At 45.2% G+C, this 24,187-nt stretch overlaps 2 long non-coding RNA genes across 2 annotated transcripts in view; one reads left to right on the forward strand and one right to left on the reverse strand.

Annotated features, from left to right (window-relative positions):
- Positions 1 to 2,012: 2,012 nt before the first annotated feature.
- LOC112448880 (uncharacterized) lies at positions 2,013 to 2,676 on the reverse strand. The gene is made up of 2 exons (XR_003037348.2): positions 2,471 to 2,676; positions 2,013 to 2,359 (listed from the first exon to the last, which is right to left on the reverse strand). It is a non-coding gene; the product is annotated as an uncharacterized lncRNA (long non-coding RNA).
- Positions 2,677 to 2,800: 124 nt separating this feature from the next.
- Positions 2,801 to 24,187, forward strand: part of LOC112448881 (uncharacterized) — a 37,657-nt gene continuing 16,270 nt past the window's right edge. The window contains exons 1-2 of the long non-coding RNA XR_003037349.2: positions 2,801 to 3,359; positions 4,145 to 4,329. This is a non-coding gene — a long non-coding RNA (uncharacterized lncRNA). The remainder of the gene's footprint in view (positions 3,360 to 4,144; positions 4,330 to 24,187) is intronic.

Genomic DNA, 24,187 nt, shown 5'->3' on the forward strand with positions numbered 1-24,187 from the left:
TCAATCTCCAACCGGTACCCTCCCAGGGGGCCCAATAGCCGCTGCAAATAAGTTATCACCGCTGCCTCTCCTAAGTCCCCAAACCTGCGTCCCTCCCTCCGTTAGGATCCCCCCGACACGATTCTCCGGCTGGGGCTTGTCCCCAGCCTGGATCCCGGCTCCGTGCCCGCAAAGATTTCCCTGCAGTTTTAAAGCCTTGTCAGGAATGGCGGGGGCGGGCGCCCTGGGAGGCCCAGAGAGTCGAGGAGGAGAAATCCGAGTACGTCCTCCACAAGTGGAACGCTCCCTGGGGCGCCTAGTTTTCTCACAATTAGAGGCCAGGCCGCCGGGGGGCTCTCCAGCTTGGGGCGGGGTGGGGCTGCCCCAGCTCCTGCAGCCCGACCGCGCGGCGGGCACTGACGGTGGCGCCCCCAGCCCTTCCCAGCCGGCTCGAGCGCAGGCTCTCGGCCTTCCGCGCCTGGCGCTCAACGGCCGCGGGCACAGCTGTGCCGAGCTTCCCGGCAACTGGGACTGCCCCCCATCCCCAATCCCAGCCTCAGGCCGGGCCTTTCGGTCTGAGAAAGTGGGCCCGGGGCTGCAGGAGTTAAAATGTTCTCTAGCCTTTCACTGTGCCATCCCCATCTCCGCTGGGAACGCCCCCCCCTTCCCCACTCCGCCTTCCGCTGGCTGGATCTCCGCGATTCTAGAACCCAAGTTATCACCGCGGCCTTGGCCGGGACCGCGCTGACCAACCCAGCTGTCGGCATTCGGAGCCACGCTGCCCCCTGCTGGACAGGCCTGGAGGGGCGGCCCAGGAATGGGGGCACTTCGCTCCGTCCTGCTCGAAGCCCTGAGGAACCCTCCACTGCTGGCCCTGTCGGCATCTGGTCTTGCCCTTAAAACCTTCTTGACGCGCGTCCCAGGGCCCCATGGAAACGAGGGGGACAGAGCACTGCCGGTTCTGGACCGGCCTATGAGATATCCGCTAGTAGAGCAAGATCCCAGGACCAAAATCCCTTGGGTCCAAAAGGACTAGCAACAGGAAAGGATGGAGCCCATATCCCAGAGAACTGTGACCTCTAGGCATCCGGAGCGAGGGCTAATCAGTGGGTTTTGGGCTTCGATGGCTGGCTCGGGCCCAGGCAGCGCAGGCTATGGTATGGGTGGTGCCTGGCAGCGCCTAGGGCAGAAGCCTTGTCCCTTCCTTACCAGACCTTTGAAGTGGTTGTTCCAAGGTGAGGACAGTGCATGGGCGTGGGCGCGCACACATACGCACTACCCAGAGATTTGAGGACCTCTGAGGACCTGAGAGAGCCTCATTCAGTCCCTTTAGTCTCTTGGGCAGTTCCATCTTTCTCATGGAGGAGGGAATAGCAACCCACTTTAGTATTCTTGCCTGGAGAATCCCATGGACAGAGGAGCCGTGGGCTACAGTCCATGTGGTCGCTAAGAGTCCGACACTACTGAGCTACTAACATTCACTCACTCATCTTTCTCAAGGATTGACTACTGCTGCTGCCCTCCTGTCCCTCACATTGAACCACTTCCAACCTCCCCAGGATACATAGAACCTCTGCAGAAACTCAAGGACTTCACAAAGACTTGAAGGTGGGGGGTGGGGGATTGCCAGGGAAGATTTTTGTTTCTGGCCCAACCAGCTTTGGTACCCTGAATCCCTGCCTCTGCCCTCCATCCATAGGCCCTGGCCTCGGAGAAACAGTCAGTATGAAATGTGCATCCTTGGCAAAAAAGAATCCCTAAGCGCAAAGTTTTGGGGGATGAGGTGGGAGGGGGGCAGAGTGCTGCCCAGAGACCTCCAACCTGTTCCTAATGCCTCTATCATCCTGGTGGAACCAGAAGCCACTTCTCAGTGCACCTTGCCTGCAGTCTGTCCTCATGGCAGGGGTTTCATAGATTGATCAGTAACAGCAACTGCAAAAAGAAGGGTAAGCCTAGTTCCGGGGCCACCAGATCCCACACAGGCTACAATTTCCTGACCATACTCTGTAGGTCGTAGAAAAGCAACCAGCCGGTTAGAAATGCTGGGTGGGTTTTATTGCCTGTCCATTCTGCAGGTGGCTAATTTTTTCCCGCCACAGCTCTGGAAGATTCCACCCCGCCCTCACTCTCCCCTCCACCCCACCTCCACTTTCAGACATGAAGTAAGCTTCCTTTGGCCTCACGTGCCTAGCGTGGCTTGGGCCCGTAGAGTTCGGCTGGAACCCTTCCCAAAGCTGCTAGGCCCGCAGGTCTTCTTTAGCTCAGGGCTGGAGAAACTACCCGGCTGGACTTCTCTGCTGGGCGGAGAGTAGGCACAAGAGACCCTTGGTGCAGCCTGGCGCTCCCCTAGCGCTGTTCTGGGAAGAGAATCAGGAGCGCCCTGGGGAAAAGAACAGCCCTCAGGGGCTTCTTCGCAGAGGACGGGTTCAGGTTCCACCTCCTCCTTCCGGAATGTAGCTAGGGGGTTTGGGGCGCACGAAGGGCCTTGTACCTGCTGACCTCCTTGTCTCCGGATTCAGGACTAGCATAGGGTCCTGGTGGGATGGAGAAAGGCAGTGGGATGGTGCAGGGCTCCTTGATGGCACCTCATCTCCGAGAACAAGGGAACTGTGATATCATCCCCACCCCGTCCCCTGAAGCCTCGGCATCCTGAGAACAGGCTCAGAGGCGTCCCACCCCACCTCCCAGAGCACTATGACGCTGTGACGTCAGGGCATCCTCCCGCTGCCACAGTGTTGTCACACAGGCCTCCGGCAGGAGCGTAAGGGCTCCGCGACGCCTGCAACGGTATCTCATTTACATCCTTCCATGGCGTCACAGAGGGGCCACGCCTGGAGCAGTGACACTATGCTTCCACACTTCCCGGTCCCGCCCCTCAAATCCTGCCCGTAAAGGCGCCAAGAATGGGTTGGTCCCCCAGCGACAGACTCTGCAGACTCGAAGGATGCGCAGCTGCCCTCAGTGAAGGAGGATGCCCGGAAGCCTCTGCCTTTGGGATCCGGGTGGTTTAGAACAGTCGTCCTGCACCAGGGTTTCAGGGAGCCAACTGTCGCCCCGCCCACCTGGCCAGGTCCCTACCCACCCGCCTCTCCGCCCACTACGCAGGCCCGGCGCGCAGGCGCAGCTGGAACTCAGCGCCCAGAGCTCTGGGGCGCGGGAGCGCCGCGTCCCCGCGCAGTGTCAGGCGGCTGCTGAGTTACGTGCCACACTTTCAGGGGTCACAAACTCCGGGTAACAGTGGCCCGGCGGACATATCCAGCCAGTGGCACATGTGAGCACTAGAGATGCCGACGAGGAAGAGGAAGAGGGCATTTCTGGTTTAACGCTGGCTGGAGACTTTTGGAGTTCCTTTGGCGTCTCTCGAGTCCAACGCTGCCGAGGTCCGAAGCAAGTCCCTGGGATTCCAGCCGGCTGGGGTGGTGCGGCTGGGCCCCGCCCTAGATGAGCGAGTCCACTGCATCCCTAGCCTTTTAGGGCAGGTCTCTGAGGCAGAGGTCTGGGAACCCCCACCCCGGCGGAACTCTTAGGGTCACAGACCTGGTCACCCACCCTGTGCGTTCAGCCCAGCTTTGGGGGCTACTTCTAGGACCAAACTGGTGGTCGGGCCCAGTTTGCATAGATTTCAGGTGAAAAATTCACTAGGGACATGAGATTACGATCTCATGGAGATCAAACCTCATGTCAGTGGCTATTATATCATGTCAGGATGACTTAGAATCTGTGCTTCCTTTGTGGCCTGAAAATGCAGTTCTAGCTTTACCTGCAACGTCCCTACACTTCTCTGAGGCTCGCGATGGGGATAATACTCTTTCCACCTACCTCATTCGGTTAATGTAGAGGGCAAAGTCATACATGTTTTCTCAGTCATTTATTCACTGCTTGAACCAAAACCTGGACCCTGGTATTATGGAGCACAACTTGGGCATTTACGAAGCACCATGTAAAAGTATTATTAGGAATAATAATGCTTCGCAGGGTGCTAAAGTAGCCTGCCTATCAAACTGCCATATTCCTGGGTGACTCTTTGTCTTCACTTTATCATAGCCCAGGGATTTATCATAGCCCACTTTATCATAGCCCATTCATGAAATGGGTTGGAGGAAGAGTATCTGATTTGGAGTATTGTTTTGTTTTTAAATAAACAACAGAATTTTATTTCTTACAGTTCTGGAAGTTGGAAGCCTGAGATTAGGCTGCCAGCATATGGACTGGTGATCTTGAAGCCTTCCGGAAAACTTTGAAAGAAGCTTTTTTTCTTTCTTTTTTTTCTAACTCCATGGAGACAAATAGATTAATCAGTTCACAGATTATGGTTATCTTTGGTTGAGAGAGGAAGTCGGGAGACAAAATGTAAGTGCCTTACTCACCACTCCTTTGAGGAATATGCTTAGGGAAGAAAAAAAATTACCCTGGGGCAGGCTGAGGTGTGGGTCAGGGGCCTATGTATGTGACAGGTGTCACTTAATAAGAGTAGGGATATTTCACACTGCAAACACCTCCCACTATAGTCTTCTTTGGATCTGTGCTTCCTTTGATTTGTGTTGGAGTGTCCTAGCCTACAGAAAAGCTAGTCACACAATAGTATTATATGAAAACATTTGTAGGAATGTTTCTGTCACCCAGCCATCCAAGCCCTGGCCATCTGCTGCCATTTTTTTGAACATTGTTTTATTTGAAGTATAGTTGATTTACAATGTGTGTTAAGTTCTGCTGTATAGCAAAGTGATTCAGTTATATGTATATATACTATTAATGTTAAAATCATATCATTTTAATATTCTTTTATTACAGTTTATCATTGGATACTGAATATAGTTCCCTGTGCTATACAATGGGACCTTGTTGTTTATCCACTCTGTTAACCCAACCTCCCACTCCATCCTTCCTCCAACCCCTTCCCCCTTGGCAACCTCAAGTTTGCTCTTTATGTCCCTGAGTCTGTTTCCATTTCACATTTGTGTCATATTTTAGGTTTCACATATACGTGATATCACATGGTATTTGTCTTTCTCACTTACTTCACTTAGCATGATAATCTGTAGTTGCATTTATTGCTGCAAATGGTATAATTTCATTCTTTTTGTAATGGTTGGGTAGTAGTCTGTTGTATTACATATATATGCTACATCTTCTTCATCCATTCATCTGTGCTTCCATTCTCAGCCATTTTTCCTGACCAGTGCTGGTTCCAGCTCCAGCAATAAGAATATAAAAGGACATAAAAGTGGGATAGTTTGAGATGGATGAAAGATCGGATAAATCAGTTGAGAGTTTTGTTTTTCCTTTCTAGACACTTCGCTGGCTCTTAGTAGCTCAGCCATCTCTGGGGAGGGATAAAGTATAATTAATTTATTTTTAATGTTTGGTTTGATTGAACTCTTCTGCTAGGGAGATAAGATAAGGAGTTTTGTCATGACAAGTGCAAGGATGGATTGCTTTTTGTCATTCGCAGGAGTGGGTACCACTTGGAGCCTATAAGTAGATGGTGGCACGAGATGAGAAACTTTACAGGAGATGTGAAAGAAAACTAGAGGAGATGGGGTAGGAATGGCTAGATCTTTGCCACTCCAAGAACCAGTGAAGGAAAATGAGCTTCCAGAGAATATGGGCCTTGTCTTAAATAATGAGATGTACTTGGGAGATTGGTTCACTTCTTACTGACTTGGGTTGGAACTGAGTGTCTTTGTGCAGAGTTCAGAATGTTTTCAGTATCTCACAGCATATGTAGCTCCTCCTGTAGGTCTGCAGTAAGCCAAGAACCAGAGCAGATGTGGTGCCATGGCCGTCAGGAACAGTCTCCATGGTCTTGTTATGGGAGAGATCGACTGATATTGAAATACTTGACCAGATACTCAAAGACAGGTTGGATGGCTTAAAGGGTTCCTGTCAAAAGAAGGAAGAGGAGGGAGGAAGGGAGGGAGAAAAAGAGAGTGAGAGGGAAAAAAGCAGGAAGGAAGGAAGATAGGAAGAAAGCAAAATCCTTCCTAGAATAAAAAAAACAACAACAACAACAACAAAAAAAACAGTTCTTACCAACTGTTATAGCGATCTATGCATCATAAAATCCATTTTTTTAAATGATAAGGTTCATATCTTCTGTATTCTTTTTTAATTTTTCAATTTCCTTGTTGATTAATTCCTAACTTTGATACTTAATGTGTTACAAACTCCTACCATGATGGTAGAATTGTTTTCTTATTGTAGTTTTAATATATATATATTTTTTCCCTAAAAAGAAATATACCCCAAATATTTTCAACATATATAAATGACTCAAAATTCATTTTGCTCAGCACCACCACATTTCTCACTACTCCTAGGCCTCAGCTGTTCACATAAGGGGCATTAACTCCTTTAAATTTTGGGTTCAGTTCAGTTCAGTTGCTCAGTCATGTCCGACTCTTTGCGACACCATGGACTGCAATATGCTAGGCCTCCCTGTCTATCACCAACTCTCGGAGTTTACTTAAACTCATGTCCATTGAGTCAGTGATGCCCTCCAACCATCTCATCCTCAGTCGTCCCCTTCGCCTACTGCCTTCAATCTTTCCCAGCATCAGGGTCTTTTCCAATGAGTCAGTTCTTCGCATCAGTTGACTAAAGTTTCAGCTTCAGCATCAGTCCTTCCAATGAATGTTCAGGACTGATCTCCTTTAGGATGGACTGGTTGGATCTCCTTGCAGTCCAAGGGACTCTCAAGAGTCTTCTCCAACACCACAGTTCAAAAGGATCAATTCTTTGGTGCTCAGCTTTCTTTGTAGTCCAACTCTCACATCCATACATGACTACTGGAAAAACCATAGCTTTGTAATTTCTGGGAGAACTGGATTATCCATAAGCCCAGCCTGGCTTTGTTCAGGTTTGTCTCTCCTTGACAATCAGTAATACTCTTTGGAGACTTCTCAGTGTGGTGGTGTGGACAATGGCAGTGCCTGGGACTTTACCATTATGGGAAGTGTGAGGCGTTATGAGGATTTCTTCAGTGAGAAACCAGGCAAGCTTTGGCCCAAGGCAAATGATGTTTTAATTATTGTAAGTATGGGTTTAACTGGGTCTGGAAGGATTAGGAGTGCTAGGAAGGGCATTGGGTTTCAATATGTTCCTTCAGCTGTCTACCTCCCAATATTTTAATTTAAACAGTACCAGGCATAAAGAATAATTGAAATAAGTTTATAATGAACACCCAATTACCCACCACCTAAATTTCACAATTAACATTTGAGCATATTTGCTTTTTCACGTATCTATCCATCAATCCATCCCTCCAACTTTTAAAAATTGAAAATCTACACAAACACCAAATAATTGAAAAAAAATGGTACAAGGAACACCCTCATGTCTTCCTCAAAGAGTCAACAATGGACTCTATGTTTTATTGTATTTGTTTCTCTCTCACTATCTTTCTCCCTGAACCATTTAAAAGTTGACTCCAATATATTTCAAGCCTAAATACTTCAATGCACATCTTTTAGGAACAAAGACTTTATATAATCACAACATTACTATCACACTGAAGAAAACTAACAAAAATTTTATCTAATACCATCAAATACACTGTCTATATTAAAATTTCCCCAAACTCCCTAACCTTTTGGATTTTAAAAAATTGTAATCCAATCTAAGTAGATTGTCACTGCATATGTCTTTAGCATCTTTTTATCTAGAACCATTTCCCATTGAAAAAACTTTATTTTGAAATAATTATGGGTATACAGGTTGTTTCAGAGATAGTACAGAGAGGTTTCATGTATCCTTCACCCATTTTCTCTCAATGATTACATCTTATATATTGATAATACAATATCATAATCAGAAAAATCAGTATTGGTCTACCATGTGTGTATATTCTTATGGTAGTTTTTTCACAAACATAGCAGTAGTACTGGGAAGATTCCTGTAACCACCAGCACATTCACAGTATAGATTTATATCATCACCACAGAGATTTACTGGTGTCATCATTTACCAGTTTGAGTGAATATAGAAACATTATCCCCTGTTATGGACTGAATGTGTCCGGCCAAAATCCCTGAGCTGAAATCCTAACCCCTAAAGTGATGGTCTTAGGAAATGGGGCCTTTAGGAGGTAACTGGGTCATGAGGATGGAGCCCTCACAAATGGTATTGGTGCCCTTTCAAGAAGAGTCATGGGAGAGTTAGCTTCCTTCCTCTCTCTGCTCTCCACCATGTGAAGACACAGTGAGAAGACAAGATGGCTGTCTACAAACCAGGAAGATGACCATCATCAGACACTGGATCCAGATTCCAGAACTGTGAGAATTAAACATCTGTTTAAGCCAGCAAGTCTATGATATTCTGTTACAATAGCCTGAATGAAGGTCCCGCCTTTAAAGCTCCTTGTTTATGTCACAGTAGTCTTAAATGTCTCTTCTACACACATGGAGATGCAAATCAGACAATGCTATACTTTTTGCTTCAACCATCAGGCATAATTTCGACAACTTGAGAAGAGAGGGAGGGTCTACTGTGTGTAAGCACATTTTTGCTTTTACCATTGTTCTTTCTTCCTGATGTTCCAAGATTCCTTTTTAAAAATCATTTCCATGCTATTTTAGGGTAGACCTGATGGTAGAAAATCCTCTTACCATTCCTGTATCTGAGAATTTATTTCTCTTTCATTTATGAAAAATAATTTCACAAGGTACAGAATTTTGGGTTAAAAGCTCTTTCTTTTCAGCACTTGAAAAATGTTATGCTACAACCTTCTGGCTTCCATGGGTCTTATGAAAGATTTGCTGTCATTTGGTTTTTGCTCTTTTTGTAAGGTGTCATTTCTCTTGCTGCTTTTGAGATATTTTGTCTTTAAATCTTCAACTGTCTGAAGTTTGGTTGGTTATGAAGTTATGATGGTTCCTGGTATGGATTTCTTTGGGTTTGTTCATTCAGAGTTTTGCCCAAATTTTTAAATCCATGTATGTCTTTTTCCATATTTGAAAAAATTTCAGCTTGTCTTTCTTTTCCATATTTGAAAAATGTTCAGCCATAATTTCTCCAAGTACTTTTTTCAGTGCTGATCTCTTTCTCTGTTTCTTGGATTCCAGTGACACAAATATTACATCTTTTGTTATGGTCCTACAGCTTTTTGTGGCTCTGTTCACTTTTTTCAGCCTGTTTTCTCGCTGCTGATCAGCTTGGGTAATTCCTACTCTCTCTTCCACTTCACTGATTTTTTCCTGTTGTCCCCTCCATTCAGCTGTCGAAGTTTTTAAAACTTTCAATGATTGTATTTTTAAAAATTCTGAAATTTCCAAATGGGTTTTCTTCATATATTCTGTTTCTTTGTTGAGACGTCCAGCTGCTTCAGGAGTTCACAGTTAAGTGTTGAAGTATTTTTATGACGGCTGCTTTAAAATTCCTGCTTCATTCGAACATCTGTGTCATCTTGATGCTGATGTCTGTTGATTATCTTTTCTCTTTCAAGTGAAGGTTTTTCCTGGTTCTTGGTCTGACATGTAATTTCCAATTTTACCCTTGACATTTTTGGTATTATGTTATGAGGCTGTACATCTTACTTAAATCTGTCTTTAGCAAGTCTCCTCGGTCTTGGTGTGCTGCTGGGGGAAGAAGGAGGAACAGCTTTGCTGCCACCACACGGGGGCGAAGGTCTAGGCTCCCCATTTGGTGACCCTTGGCACCCTGGGAAGACAGGGGTGCCTCCTCACTACGCTGTGCTCTCTCTGGGCATGCATGCTCAGTTGTGTCCAACTCTTGGTGACGTCATGGACTGTAGCCCACCAGGCTCCTGTGTTCATGGAATTTTTCAGGCAAGAATACTGGAGTGTGTTGCCATTTCCTCCTCCAAGGGATCTTCCAAACACAGGGATCAAACCCACATCTCTGGCATCTCCTGCATTGCGGATGGGTTCTTTATCCCTAGTGTCACCTGGGAAACCCATACTACTTGGTGGAGGTGGGATTTTAGGCTCCTGGCTAGTCCTCTACTGACACCTCCTCGGCCAGGGGAGAGAGGTACAGTCCCTTTTCCTTGCTTCTGCTGGAGGTCGATGGAAGTCCTGCTTACCTCTGGGTGATACTGTAAGTTTGGCTTCCCTCTCCGTCTTCTCTGATACCCCGGGTAGGCCAGGGAAGAGCATCTTTTTACAGCCAAAGACAGAAATCCAGGCTCCCCACTCAGTCTTTGTTGCCTGCTAATTGGTGGCTTTTTGGATATCTTTCTGAGTAAGTGAACCAGTACTGGCCTTACTGTATACACCATATGACATATACACATATACACTATTTGACAGGTTTCTTCTCCAATTTCTACTTTCTGGGATTGCCTCTTCAGTTATTGTTCTAAGATGGTCCTGGGTTACCACTCTAATATATTGTGGTGTTTTAAATTTCCTAATGCAAAATTATCACCTGTGTTTTGACATAAAATGCTTTTTATTTTATTATAAGGTTATAAAACTGTTATCTACTCTCAAAAGTTGGTAAGTAGGGCCCCTGTGGATGAAAAAGAACAATTGGTATTTTAGGATTAGTTGTAACCTCTTGAGTTTTGACCAATAAGTTTCTTATTATATTGTTTTTTTTTTTTTTCCTCTAATTTTATTTTATTTTTAAACTTTACATAATTGTATTAGTTTTGCCAAATATCAAAATGAATCCGCCACAGGTATACATGTGTTCCCCATCCCGAACCCTCCTCCCTCCTCCCTCCCCATACCATCCCTCTGGGCCGTCCCAGTGCACCAGCCCCAAGCATCCAGCATCATGCATCGAATCTGGACTGGCAACTCGTTTCCTACATGATATTTTACATGTTTCATTGCCATTCTCCCAAATCTTCCCACCCTCTCCCTCTCCCACAGAGTCCATAAGACTGTTCTATACATCAGTGTCTCTTTTGCTGTCTCGTACACCGGGTTATTGTTACCATCTTTCTAAATTCCATATATATGCGTTAGTATACTGTATTTATGTTTTTCCTTCTGGCTTACTTCACTCTGTATAATAGGCTCCAGTTTCATCCACCTCATTAGAACTGATTCAAATGTATTCTTTTTAATGGCTGAGTAATACTCCATTGTGTATATGTACCACAGCTTTCTTATCCATTCATCTGCTGATGGACATCTAGGTTGCTTCCATGTCTTGGCTATTATAAATAATGAATGGTTATTATATTGTTTTATGAAAAGAAAAAAAAATCTGATGTATATAGTGGCTGGGAGCGTGGATTTCTTTTTTGCCCTACTCACTTGTCTGGTATTCAGATTATAATTTTCAACATAAATTTGATCATAGAATTTTAAGCCTCATTAAATTTTTGGCAATGGAATTGCAGAAATCTATCCAATTTTTTCTAAAGTATTAGGTTAGTTTCCTTCACTGTCAAAGTATTTCCTAAAGGGATAGGATTTTTTTTTTCTCTTCCAAAATTGTGCCTTATAGATTTCTTATTGTTGCCTTGGTCAGGGAGATAAATAGTTATTAAAGTGAAAACTTCTCTTCAGTTAATATTATTTATTGATTAAGGTCTATGACTTGTTCCAAAGAATAGGGTAAGTGTGGACGTTATACTAAATTAGATCAACAGTCCGTGCTTTTTCCAAGATATATGTGATTACAACCTAACTTTTATTTCAGTAAGTCTGGGCTGATTTAAGGAGATAACTGGGATTAAAAAAAACAAACTAGGAAGCTGGAGACCTTTGTCTCAGCACAAGTTTATTGCTGAACTTTGCTGCATTGTGCATGCATGCCTGCTAAGTCACTTTAGTTGTGTACAACTCTTTGCAATCCCATGGACTGTAGCATGCCAGGCTCCTCTATCGGTGGGATTCTCTAGGCAAGAATGCTGGAGTGGGTTTCCACGCCCTCCTCCAGGGTATCTTCCCAATCCAGGGATCGAATTTGAGTCTTTTATGTCTCCTGCACTGGCAGGAGGGTTTCTTTTATCACTACTGCCACCTGGGAAGCACCTGAGTCAAATTTTGTAGCATCCTATAGCCTCAGTTTCCTTACCTGTCAATGAGACCCAGGGACCAAACCCACATCTCTTGTATCTACTGCCTTGGCAGGCACATCTTTACCACTGGAAAGCCCTTTCTTGTATTCAGATAAATATTTCAGAGTCTGAAATTAGGGAGTGAGCCAAAGCTAGGCATTACATGGACTTTAGTTGTGGCTGTTAGGTCATTTCATGGTTGGCTGCAAAGCATATTTTTGACTGGCAGATGCAAAGCAATGTTTAGAGTTTTCTTTATGTGTCTAATATTGGTTTTGCTTCCTTGTTATGTAGATCACTATGAGGAGTACAATAGATATGGACCAGGAGGGCATGGGGAGTGAGGCTTCCTGAGGAAGCCAGGTGAAAACCTCCTGCCCTTCCAGCTTGTTAGTTTCCCTCTTTTCCCCAGTGGGGTGATCGTCCTCAGCCAGCTTGTCAAACAGCAGGTTCTTTGAGGTGTCCAGAAAATCCCCGTGTAAATGCACAGCCAGGAAGTTGGGTGCACAGCTGACTTTGTGTTTCACATGGCTCTTGGGATGTCTTTCCCTCGGCCCAAAAGGCATGCCTCTAGGGTGTGCAAAGAAACTGTCTTGAAAATATTCCTCTTGGCAGGGTGATTTCAGGGACACCTGTGAGAGCTTCCCTGCCTTTGAAAACAAACAGACCCTCACCTGCTTCCCTTCCCTTCTCCCCAGGGGCCTAGAGTCCTTCACTTTCTCATGAAAACCCTTCATTCCTTACTGAGAGCTGATGTTTAGAATACAGACCTAGAGGGAGGAGCTACCATCACTTGCAGGCAGATTCTTTACCATCTGAGCCACCAGGGAAGCCCAAGAATACTGGAGTGGGTTGCCATGCCCTCCTCCAGGGAATCTTCCCAACCCAGGGATGGAACCTAGGTCTCCCACTTTGCAGGTGGATTCTTTACCATTTGAGCCACCAAGGAAGCCCTCATTCCTTAGTGAGAGCTGATGTTTAGAATACAGACTTAGAAGGAGGAGCTACCATCGCTTGAGACCTTACCAAATAGAAAACACTGTCCCAGGAAATGGACATTCAGAGATGTTATTATTATTATTTTTAAGATGAGGAAATAGGCTCAGAAGTATACAGTTGCATGAGGTGACAATATATGTCGTAGAACCAGCCTTCACACCCAGATTCTTCAGACTGTCAAGTCCCTGCACCCTTAGGGCCCCCTCCTGGCTCCCTGGGACTGAGATTCACTGAAGTCTCCTCAAAGATGCCCATCCCTCTTGCCTAGAAGGACAGAATTCTGGGTTTTAACCCCTCCTGGAGAGGGAGAGAGCAGCTAAGATTTGTGGGCTCAGAAAGCTTTGGGCCTCTCAAGGTGTGCTGAGTGCAGGCCCAGGAAAGAGGAAGGCTGGGGTCCTAGCCTTGACCTCCAGGCACAAGGCAGAGACCCTCTTTCTGTTTCACAGATGACCTGCCAAGGGGTCTTATTCAGGCTGGAACCCCTTTTGGGGGAGGGGGAGCAGGTGTGCGTGGCTGACCCCTGCTTGCACCAGGGTTCTCCCACCTCTCTTTAATCAGAAAGAGGGTGAAGGTTGCTTCAGAGGGCAGTGTGGGTGTAAGAAGTTCCTGTGCATTTCTGTCCATTTCACTAGGTTCCTACGCATCCCTGTCCACTTTACCAGCTAGAGTATAAGCCATGAGCCTGAGTAATGGTGGAGCACCTAAGCTGGACTTGTCAAGGGCTGATGGTAGAGGGAGTGTGGAGGCTCCAAAGGGGTCTCTGATGCTACCACGATGGGATATGACAACATTTCACAGCCCTTCAGAGGTTCACCTTGTAGTTGAGGCACCAATGACCAGTGTGGCTGAAGTAAAGCTGAAGACAGCAGGCAGAGGAACTTAGGTCACCCAGGCTAGACTCCGTACCTTCACTGTTTGGTCTGGGGGTCTATCCCACGTGCAGCCATGGAAACCTCAGTCCTAACATTTCTAACACGGCATTATGAATGTCTGTTTACTTATTGATGGCAGCTTCCTTGAGGACACAGGCCAGTTGTTCTGGTCTCAGCATCTCCTGTATTTTCTGGGGCACCAGAGCCCAAGAAGAGGTTCCTAGCTAAGCTGGAAGCAGACAACAGTTTTGGCCCAAATACAGACTGAGGAAAACTTCATAGGAACTGGGGAAAAGAAGATAAGTGGTTAACTGTGTTTCTGGGAAAAGTCTTCTGCTCATTTCGGCTGTGAATGAGAACCTTGAGTGTCAACTGGAGTGGAAGACACTGTCCATGGCTGCTGGACCCTGGCTCTAGCCAGAGAGATGGGGCTGGCTAGAGGGACTTTCCAGAAAAGGGAACAGCACCCTTGCTTGGGGACAAATCCTAGAGTGTTTTTTCAGATAAGCATAATCTGCTAGCATGAAGACTGTCCCTATTATTTCCAGTCTATTTAAAAAGAAACCTCTGAAAATTCAGAAGGCAAATAAAGCAATCCTGCTAATTTAATGAAGATGAAGCCATAAAAGTAGCTTTTATAGAGTGTCAACCACTCACCGAGAACCTGGAAGCCAGAGGGAAGGAGGGGCAGGGGTTTGCTATGCCTATCCCACGAGGCCACGACTTTTTCTAGTTTCCTAAAGCACCTAGGATCTCTGAAGGGGAGGGGAGCTGTGCTATGAGGGAATCTTCCAGAAACCTCAGCCCTGTGAAGTTTCCCTTCCACTTGCCTTGTTTGTTTTCTCCAGGATGAGGCGGGAGGAGTGACACGGCCATCAGAAAACACTCATCCCCCTGGGGTTGGTAAGTGTCTCCCTCTGGTACCTCTGTGCCAAGGGCTCCACACTGCAGACAAACCTCCGTCCGGTGCCCTCTGAGGCATGCAGCCTATCTGCAAAGCCAGTCAGAATGTAGGGGAGGGAGGGTTGGTCTGTCCTCTCAGTAATCCCCTTGTCACCGCCACCTCGGAAGGCTGCTCACCCTGATGGAGGGGATGTGATGGGCAAGCCCGTCAAACAGATTGTGAGTGCATTAGCAGGATTAGCAGCGGAGGCAAGGATTTCAATGCGTTTCCAAAGTTCATTCACAGCCTCTCTGCTCTACTGCCAAAGGGGGCAGATGACACTTCAGCATTCACGTCACCTGAAGTCGTGCCTGAAGTGGTCGGAGGCACCAGCATCCCCTTGTGTTTGTGTCTCTGTATTTTCATTCCACGTGTATGAGTGTGTGTGTATGTGTGTGTATAAGTCACTTCAGTCGTGTCCGACTCTTTTTGACCCCCTGGACTGTAGTCCACCAGGCTCCTCTGTCCATGGGATTCTCCAAGCAAGAATACTGGAATGGGTTGCCATGCCCTCCTCCAAGGGATCTTCCCAACCCAGGGATCGAACCCATGGCCCCTGCATTGCAGCGGGAATCTTTGCCACTGAGCCATCAGGGAGCAGAGCTTAATTTATAAATATTAGTATAAAATGCTATCTAAGAGCTCATTCCCTTCTTACTGATAAACCAGCTGAAACACTTTAGCAGCCCCACAAAACCAGTTGCTTTGTTCTTGGCAATGATTGAAGTATGAATGATTGATTTTATTTTTTAGCTCAATCAGTAAAGAATCTGCCTGCAAGGCAGGAGACCTGGGTTTGAATCCTGGGTTGGGAAGATACCTTGGAGAAGGAAATGGCAACCTGCTCCAATATTCTTGCCTGGAGAATCCCATGGACAGAAGAGCCTGGCAGGTACAGTCCATGGGGTCAGAAGAGGTGGACACGACTTAGTGACTAAACCACCACCATATCTTTTTTATGGTATATAGTTCAACATTTAATGATTAGTATGGCTCAGTTGGAAAAGAATCTGCCTGCAATGCAAGAGACCTGAGTTTGAGCCCTTGGTCAGGAAGATCCCCTGGAAAAGGGAATAGCTACCCACTCCAGTATTCTTGCCTGGTGAATTCCATGGACAGAAGAGCCTGGTGGACTTCAGCCCATGAGGTCACAAAGTCGGACCCAACTCGGTGACTAACACTTCTACTTTTTTCTTCCACTTTCTTAGAATGCCCAGGTGGCGCAGTGGTAAAAAAATCTGCCTGCCAATGTAGGAGATACAAGAGATGCGGGTTTGATCCCTGGGTTGAGAAGATCCCCTAGAGTGGGAACTGCCAACCCACTCCAGTATTCTTGCCTAGAAAATCCCATGGACAGAAGACCCTGACAGGCTACAGTCCATGGGGTTGCAAAGAGTAGGACACAACTGAGTGACTGAGCATGCACATTCCTAGAATATTAGATGACGATCTCAGTGGAAGCTAAATGGACACGTAGAGTGGTAGGCCTCGAGCCAGAAGCAGATCACACAGATGTAGTTATTTCAGCAGAGATTGGAAAGCTGGCTGTGCTGTGGGGCAGCTTGCTAACAGGTGGGACTAGGCCAGATTTGACTCCTAATTCCTGCAGATTGGAATATAGTCATATCAGTATCCTGAGGTTAATTAAGATCATGCCTGAAATTTCCTGGTGTGAAATCCTTTGCCCAAGCTTTGGCTAGTGGCCTTGAGGTTCAGTGAGCTGGCTATGGTAGGCAAAGGGCAGATACAGCTGAATCTTCTCTGACAAGTGGTCCTGGAAGCAGTGACCGTGTATAATGTTAGAAAATGTGTTTCCTCCTCTCTTTTGCTTTTGTTGTTGACTTAAGGTAGCACAGACCTTTTTAGTTTGGAAAGTGATTTCAGAGTTTATCCTTTGTAATTTTCACATCCACTCTGTGAAGCTGAAATGACTATTTCCTTTTAGGTATAGGGAAGTTACAGGTCTTCCCTGGGGGCTCAGTCAGTAAAGAGTCTACCTGCAATGTGGGAGACCCAGGTTCAGTCCCTGGGTCAGGAAGATCCCCTGGAGAAGGAAATGGCAACCCACTCCAGTATTCTTGCCTGGAGAATTTCATGGACAGAGGGGCCTGGAGGTCTACAGTCCATGGGGTCACAAAGAGTTGGATATGACTGAGTGACTAACATTTTCACTTTCATAGGAAAGTTAAGAAGTCCCACTTTCTAAAGAACATTTTAGACTCAACACTGTGTAAACGTTGGAAACTCAGGTCAATTTTCCTTGGCTTCATTCATTCATTTACTATTTTTTTTCATATAATTTCTTTTTTTCCAGCTTTATTGACATATAACATTTTCTAAGTTTAAGGTGTACACACATGTATATATTGTGCAAATGATTACTACAGAAAGATTGGTTAATGCCTCCATCAACTGACATAATTACTTTTTGCCTTTGTCTGGTGAGAAGATTTAAAATTACCCTCAGCATCTTTCATGTATCCAATAGAGTATTGTTAACTATAGTCACCATGCTATACATTAGGACTTACCATATAACTAAAGTTTGTACCTTTGACCAACATCTCTTCATTTCCCCTACTCCCGGGCCCCTAGCAACCACATTTCTACACTCTTTCTATGAGTTTAGCTTTTTGAGATTTCACATATAAGTGAGATCATACAGTATTTTTCTTCCTTTGTTCAGTTTCTTATTTCACTTAGCATAATGCTCTGAAGTTTCATCTATGTTGTTGCAAATGGAAAGGTTTCAAAGATTTCCTTTTTTAATGGCTAAATGCTGTGCACATATTTACATTTATATCTATTTATCTAATGTATGTGGGCTTTCCAAGTGGCTGAGTGGTAAAGAATCCACCCACTAATGCAGGAGACACAGGAGACATGGATTCGATCCCTGGGTCAGGAAGATGCCCTGGGGTAGGAAATGGCAATCCAGTATTCTTGCCTGAAGAATCCCATGAACAGAGGAGCCCGGTGGACATGGGGTCACAAAGAGTTGGACACTACTAAGTGACTGAGCCTGCGTGATCTAACATTGTTGTTGTTCAGTTGCTAAGTTGGGTCTGATTCTTTGCGACCCCATGGGCTGCAGCATGCCAGGCCTCCCTCTCCTTCACTATCTCTTGGAGTTTGCTCAAATTCATGTCCATTGGATGAGTGATATTATCTAACCATCTCATCCTCTGCCACCCTCTTTTCCTTTTGCTTTCAATCTTTCCCAGCATCAGGACCTTTTCTAATGAGGGGGCTCTTCGCATCAGGTAGCGAAGTATTGGAGCTTAGGCTTCAGCATCAGTCCTTCCAGGGAATATTCAGGGTTGATTTTCTTTTAGGATTGACTGGTTTGATCTCCAACTGGGCAGCACTTCCTTTCTCCAGGGGATTTTCCAGACCCAGGGATTGAACCTGGGTCTCCTGCATTGCAGGTATATTCTTTACTGTCTGAGCCATCAGGGAAGCCTTATGATCTATCATATGTACATGTAAAATAACATTTTCTTTATCCATTCATCCATTGATAATCACTTTGGTTTTTTCCATGTTTGACTATTGTGAATAATGCTGCAGTGAACATGAAAGTATGCAGATATCTCTTGCAGATAATAAATTCATTTCCTTCAGATACATAGACAGAAATGGGATTGATAGATCATATGGCAGCTCTATTTTTAATTTTGCAAGGAAACCCCATATTGTTTTCCACAGTGATTGTACCAATTTACATCTCCACTGCGGCTGCTAAGTTGCTTCAGTCGTGTCTGACTCTGTGCGACCCCACAGACGGCAGCCCACCAGGCTCCCCTGTCCCTGGGATACTCCAGGCAAGAACACTGGAGTGGGTTGCCATTTCCTCCTCCACTGCATGAAAGTGAAAAGTGAAAGTGAAGTCATTCAGTCGTGTCCGACTCTCAGAGACCCCATGGACTGCAGCCTACCAGGCTCCTCCGTCCATGGGATTTTCCAGGCAAGAGTACTGGAGTGGGGTGCCATTGCCTTCTCCGTTACATCTCCACTAACAGAGCAGAATGTTCCCTTTTCTCCACATCCTAATTAACACTTGTTATCTCTTGTCTTTTTGATAATAGCTGTTCTAACAGATATAAGGTGATATCTAATTGTGGTTTGATTTGCCTCTCCCTGATGAGTAGTGATGTTGAGCACCTTTTCATGAACCTATTGGCCATTTGTACCTCTTCTTTGGAAAAATGTTTATTTAGGCATTCTGCCCATGTTTTTAACCAGAGTATTTGTTTTTTCTGCTATTGAGTTGTACGAGTTGCTGCTGCTGCTAAGTCACTTCAGTCGTGTCCATCTCTGTGCGACCCCGTAGACGGCAGCCCACAAGGCTCCCTCGTCCCTGGGATTCTCCAGGCAAGAACACCGGAGTAGGTTGCCATTTCCTTCTCCAGTGCATGAAAGTGCAAAGTCAAAGTGAAGTTGCTCAGTCATGTTGTACGAGTTACTCTCCTTCATCTCTGCTATTTTTTTGTTTTTGATGTCACAATTTATGTCTTTTTATATTGTGTATCTATTAACCAATTATTTTAGCTATTGTCCCACTCTCTCCTAAGCTGCAAGATTTTGATGAGAATTCCTCTGATTAGCCTTGTAGAGGCTTCCCGTGTATGTAAGGATTTTTTTTTTTTCTCTTGCTTCTTTTAAAATTCACTGTCTTTGATTTTAGACAGTTTCATTACAATGCATCTTAGAGAAGGGTTGAACTTAATTTTAATTTGGAGACGTATGAACTTCATGAACTTGGATGTCCACATTTCTCCCCAATGTTGGGACGTTTCAGCCGTTATTTCTTTAAATAAGCTTTTGCTCCATTCTCCCTCTCTTCTACTTCTGGGACTCCTATAATACAGGATTTTTTTTTTTTTAATAGTTTATGTAGGCTTTCTTCAAACTTTTCATTCTGTTTTCCTTATTCTCCTCTTACTGGGTAGTGTAAAAAGATCTGCTTTCTACCTCACAGATTCTTTGTTTTAGTCCATCCAGTATGGTATTAATACATATGATATTGATGTTCTCTATTACATTTTTCATTCCATTCCATATTCTTCAGTTCCAGAATTTCTGTTTTGTTGTTAATGATTTCTGTCTCCTTGCTAAACTCATTTTGCTAATTTTTTCCCTGCTTTCTTGAATTGTCTTTCTGTGTTTTCTTATAGTCACTGAGCTTCCTTGAAATGTTTGTTTAATATATATATATTTTTTGTTGGCAGCTCTTAGATTCCTTTGAGATAGGTTACTGGAAATTTATTGTGTTTCTTTGGTGGTGTCATGTTTTTTTGATTTTACATTTTCCTTGAAGTTTTATATTGCTATATTTGAAGAAGCAGTCACCTCTTCCAGTTTTTACTAACAGAATTTCAGAGAGAAATACCTTCTGTTTCTCCAAATATCATCCATGTTAGGAATTCTGGGCCTTTCTCAGTTCTTTCCTACTGATACTCCTGCTCCTTAGTTTTGTTCCCTCTTGAGAGCTTGTTTGGAGGTTCTAGCAGGGGAGCTCGTATACCCTTGACGGAAGGTTGGTCCTCCTCTATCCGGGATGGTCATCCTCTTTGACTGAGCACTCAGCTTTGGGAGGGACACATATGGAGCCGTGACAGAGGAAGGGGACACCTGCCTAGCCTGCCATATCAGCCGAATCCACTCTGGCGATCAGTGGGGTGAGAGATGTCTCAATCAGATCGCCCTCACATCCTCTTGTTCCCCCCTGGAGGGGGAATTCTTGATTACACATCTTCTCTCAAGCCTGCAAAGCCCCACTCGGTGTTCTCAGCCTCCACTTTGCTTTCCCCAGGCCTGTACTGATTGCTCATATTTGTGTACTTTCTCGCAGTTCTGCAGATCTGGGCTGGCTTCCTGCATGTGCTTACTAGCTGTCTGCCAGGGCTTCCTCTTGCTGCCATCGGGGGCATGCTCAGATCGCTGAACACAGGGTGAGCCAAGGTTGTGGAGCGCTGGGGATGTCTATACCAGTTGCGAGGATCCATGGGTGAGACATCTCCAGTGGCCCTTGGGTGGGCTCCTGATGGCGTGGACTGCTCAGTTAGTTAGTCGGGCCCATGTCCATTAGAGGCTCTTCAGGACCCCTGACTTCTGTTCTCCAAGCTACTTCCCACTCCCCAATCATGCAGCACACCTCAGTATTCTGGGTGGAGTGGGGAAGAACTGGATCTCTTTGTCAGTGTCCCACAAAGCTGGGGAACTGGGTGCTCACTCCCATCCTCACATCCCACCTCATGAGAGAAACCACAGGCTAAGGAGGTATCTCTTGGCACTGCTCTGTGCTACCCTGCGGAGGGATGATGTGGATAAAATGAAACTGATCCTCTTACTCTAAGATGCATCCAATTTTGGAATTTTTTTCCCTCCAGCCATGAACTGGAACTTTTGTCTCCATGTCATGGGCTTCTACAAGGCACTCTTATCCATAAGTGGTTACCTAAATCAGTATTCTTTGGGAGGAAGATGGTAGAGAAATCTTATTCTGTTGTGCTGATGCTATCACTGTTCTTAATGTTTATTTCTTGAGCTTTTATACACCAGGTTTTATTCTAGGCCTTGGAGTTAGAGCAAGATGAGATAAAATGCTTGAGGAGTTTGTCTTCTAGAATTGCTTCTGTTTCTTTTTTTTATAAAGTGGGGGTTCAGATGTATATACCTAATTAAGTCGAGATGAAAGTCATTCATGTAATGAACTTATCCCAGCACCAGGCAGATCATAATTTTCAGTAAATGTCAACTATTTATATAGAGATCACACACATTGGGAGGTCGGTAGAAGTTGACTCTTGGAATTGCAATGCCTTAGCATGGGAGAGCACACTGAATGATCTGGGGGAAGGTGGAAATTTGGAGCCTTAAAAGCATAACTTTTCTAGGTCTAGGATCGAAACATGAAGCTGGAATACAGTGTTGTCATGAGGGCAGTGGGAGGGCCTCCCAAAGAGGAAGGTTTGGAGGGGACACACCAACTTCATCTGCTTGTTCAATATATGCTGCCCAGCTGCCTAGAGCTATGGCCAGAGGTGAAGGATTCCACACTGCAAAGGAGCAATCAGTGAGACCCAAAAGCCATGAGACGCAAGTCACATTGTGTGGAGCACACTGCTGGCTTTTACCTCTTGTTTTGCCTAAATGGCCCACTGTGTTAGATGCCTGTCTTAAGTTCCTACACCTCAATATGTGGTATTAACTTCAATAGAAAACGTGCAACCCGCCCAAAGCTAACATAGTTTAAGAAATGTAATATTTTATATGCATCACATTTTAGAAAGCTGTTTTTTGTTGAGGAATGGGGTAACCACTACCGGACATTTTACTTTGCCTTGGGGATACAATTCGGAGAGTTGGAGTTTATACTATAATTTAGCTAATCTGCCCAGATTCAGCATCTGTATTCCTTTAAGTGGCATTTAATATTACAACAGGAAGTCTTTACTGGTTTTCTATCATAAAGAAACATTACTAGACTATATTGTATTATGTGCTCAAATTGGCTTGCCTTCTCTAGTGAACTGTAGAAGAAGTAGAAACAGACAGTGAGTAGAGAGGGATGCTTGTGTGATCAACCTTGTGTCCCACAAGGGTTAGAGGTCTGCGGCATAAATGCCATGCCCACAGAGCAGGTGTTGGGCCCACTGAGCAAGGCTCAGGTCTTTCCAGAGCTCCCTGAGAGGAGGAAAAATAAGATCTGTCTCTCAGGGTTGTTTGTGATGTTTATATGAGGTGATATGTACAATAACCTCAGACACGATGGTCATTCAACAAAAGCAATGTACTCTCCCTTTTATTTTAATCCCCTGCTGCATGAATTCAGTTTTCTTCAGTATTTTTCAAAAGCAGTTATAAACTAAGCCACTTACCTTTCTTATTCCTAGCTAGAGGATCTGGCACAAAGAAAGGATCAAAGTGGGCATCTGAGTTGTTTGTGGTGTTTGGTATAAAGGGGTTTTCTGTCCAAGCCCTTTGTAGGCAGTGGTGGGAGCGGAGGTGTGGGCTTGGAGATTCAATCCTGTGTCCCAGCTCTTGAGCAGCACACTCAGACGGGTTAGACTTAGCTGTTAGGCTCTTTCCAGGTAGAGCTGGTGGGAGAGTTATTCCCATCTCCATATATGAGCTATTTTATCCACATGCCCTGCCTTTAAATCTGCCTTTCATGTACTCAATCATATTCTACACACCTGGAACAGTATTAGAGTTTGGAATTTCAGGGAAGAATTAGACATCTCCTACCTTTAGGAAGTCAGTGATTAAGTAGCAGAGAAAGCACTATACAGAAAGACAGACAGACACACAGACAGGCATACACTCATGCATACATATACATATGTGCCTGTGTGTGTATTTGTGTGTATTTTTTAGAAGTAGTGTTCTAAAGTAAGAGGAAACAGTGTGAGAGATCCAAAGTTGTGAGTGTGGGGACCATGTTTTATATGTCACAATTAGGCTCCATGGTCTGATAAGAACATAGATCCAGTGAAAGTCAAAGGAATCATGCTTAAAGTGGAAGTAGTCCCAGAGTAAAGCTGCCTCCCTAGAGGCACTTCTTTCTTTTCTTTTTTGAACCAATTTTATTTATTAATTTTGGTTGCACTGGGTCGTCGTTGCTGCACGGAGTCTTTCTCTAGTTTCAGAGAGCTGGGGCTACTCTTGTTGCAATGCAGTCTTCTCATTGCGGTGGCTGCTCTTGTTGTGGAGTGCAGGCTCGTGGGTTTCAGTAGTTGTGGCTCAAGAGCTCAGTAGGCCTGACACACAGGCTTAGTTTACTCTGGGCAGGTGGAATATTCCTGGACCAGGGATTGAACCCGTGTCCCCTGCAGTGGCAGGCAGATTCTTATTCACTGTGCCAACCAGGGAAGTCCTAAAAGGTAGTTCTTATCCTAAATAAGTTTGCAGTCTAGTTAGAGAGACAGTCATGTGCACACTCCTGGATAAAAGGGAGCATATCTCAGTGAGATGTGTCATAGAGGCAAGAGGAGGACCCAGAGGGATCCACAGCTGCTCAGAGCGATGGGAGACGAGGAAGGAGAGGGAGAGAGTTTAGTATCAGTGAGGGTTGAAGGACTCTGGGAGAAGAGAGAGTGCCGGCTCTGGGTGGAAGCTATAGAAAGGCCTGGCTCCAATCTTGTCTAAGCAGGGAGATCAAAGAGCCTTCACTGGATTGAAGACAACAAGGCTCACATCCTTGGGGAGCCAGGTGCTTCTGTGGCCAAGGACTTTGTAGCTTGTCTGGCTGGCTCGCAGAAACATGGTTGAGAACAGACATGCGGGACTGATTAGAAAACTTCTATGCTTGAGAAAAAAATGTAGACATCAGAGACATGAAAATGAAAACATGCAAGCATTTGTAAATGGAATGTGCCTCTCGTTGTGGTTTATGTGCCCGAAGACCTTGTG

The sequence above is a fragment of the Bos taurus genome, chromosome 11 (genome assembly GCF_002263795.3).
Source record: "Bos taurus isolate L1 Dominette 01449 registration number 42190680 breed Hereford chromosome 11, ARS-UCD2.0, whole genome shotgun sequence".
NCBI classification, from domain to species: domain Eukaryota; kingdom Metazoa; phylum Chordata; class Mammalia; order Artiodactyla; family Bovidae; genus Bos; species Bos taurus.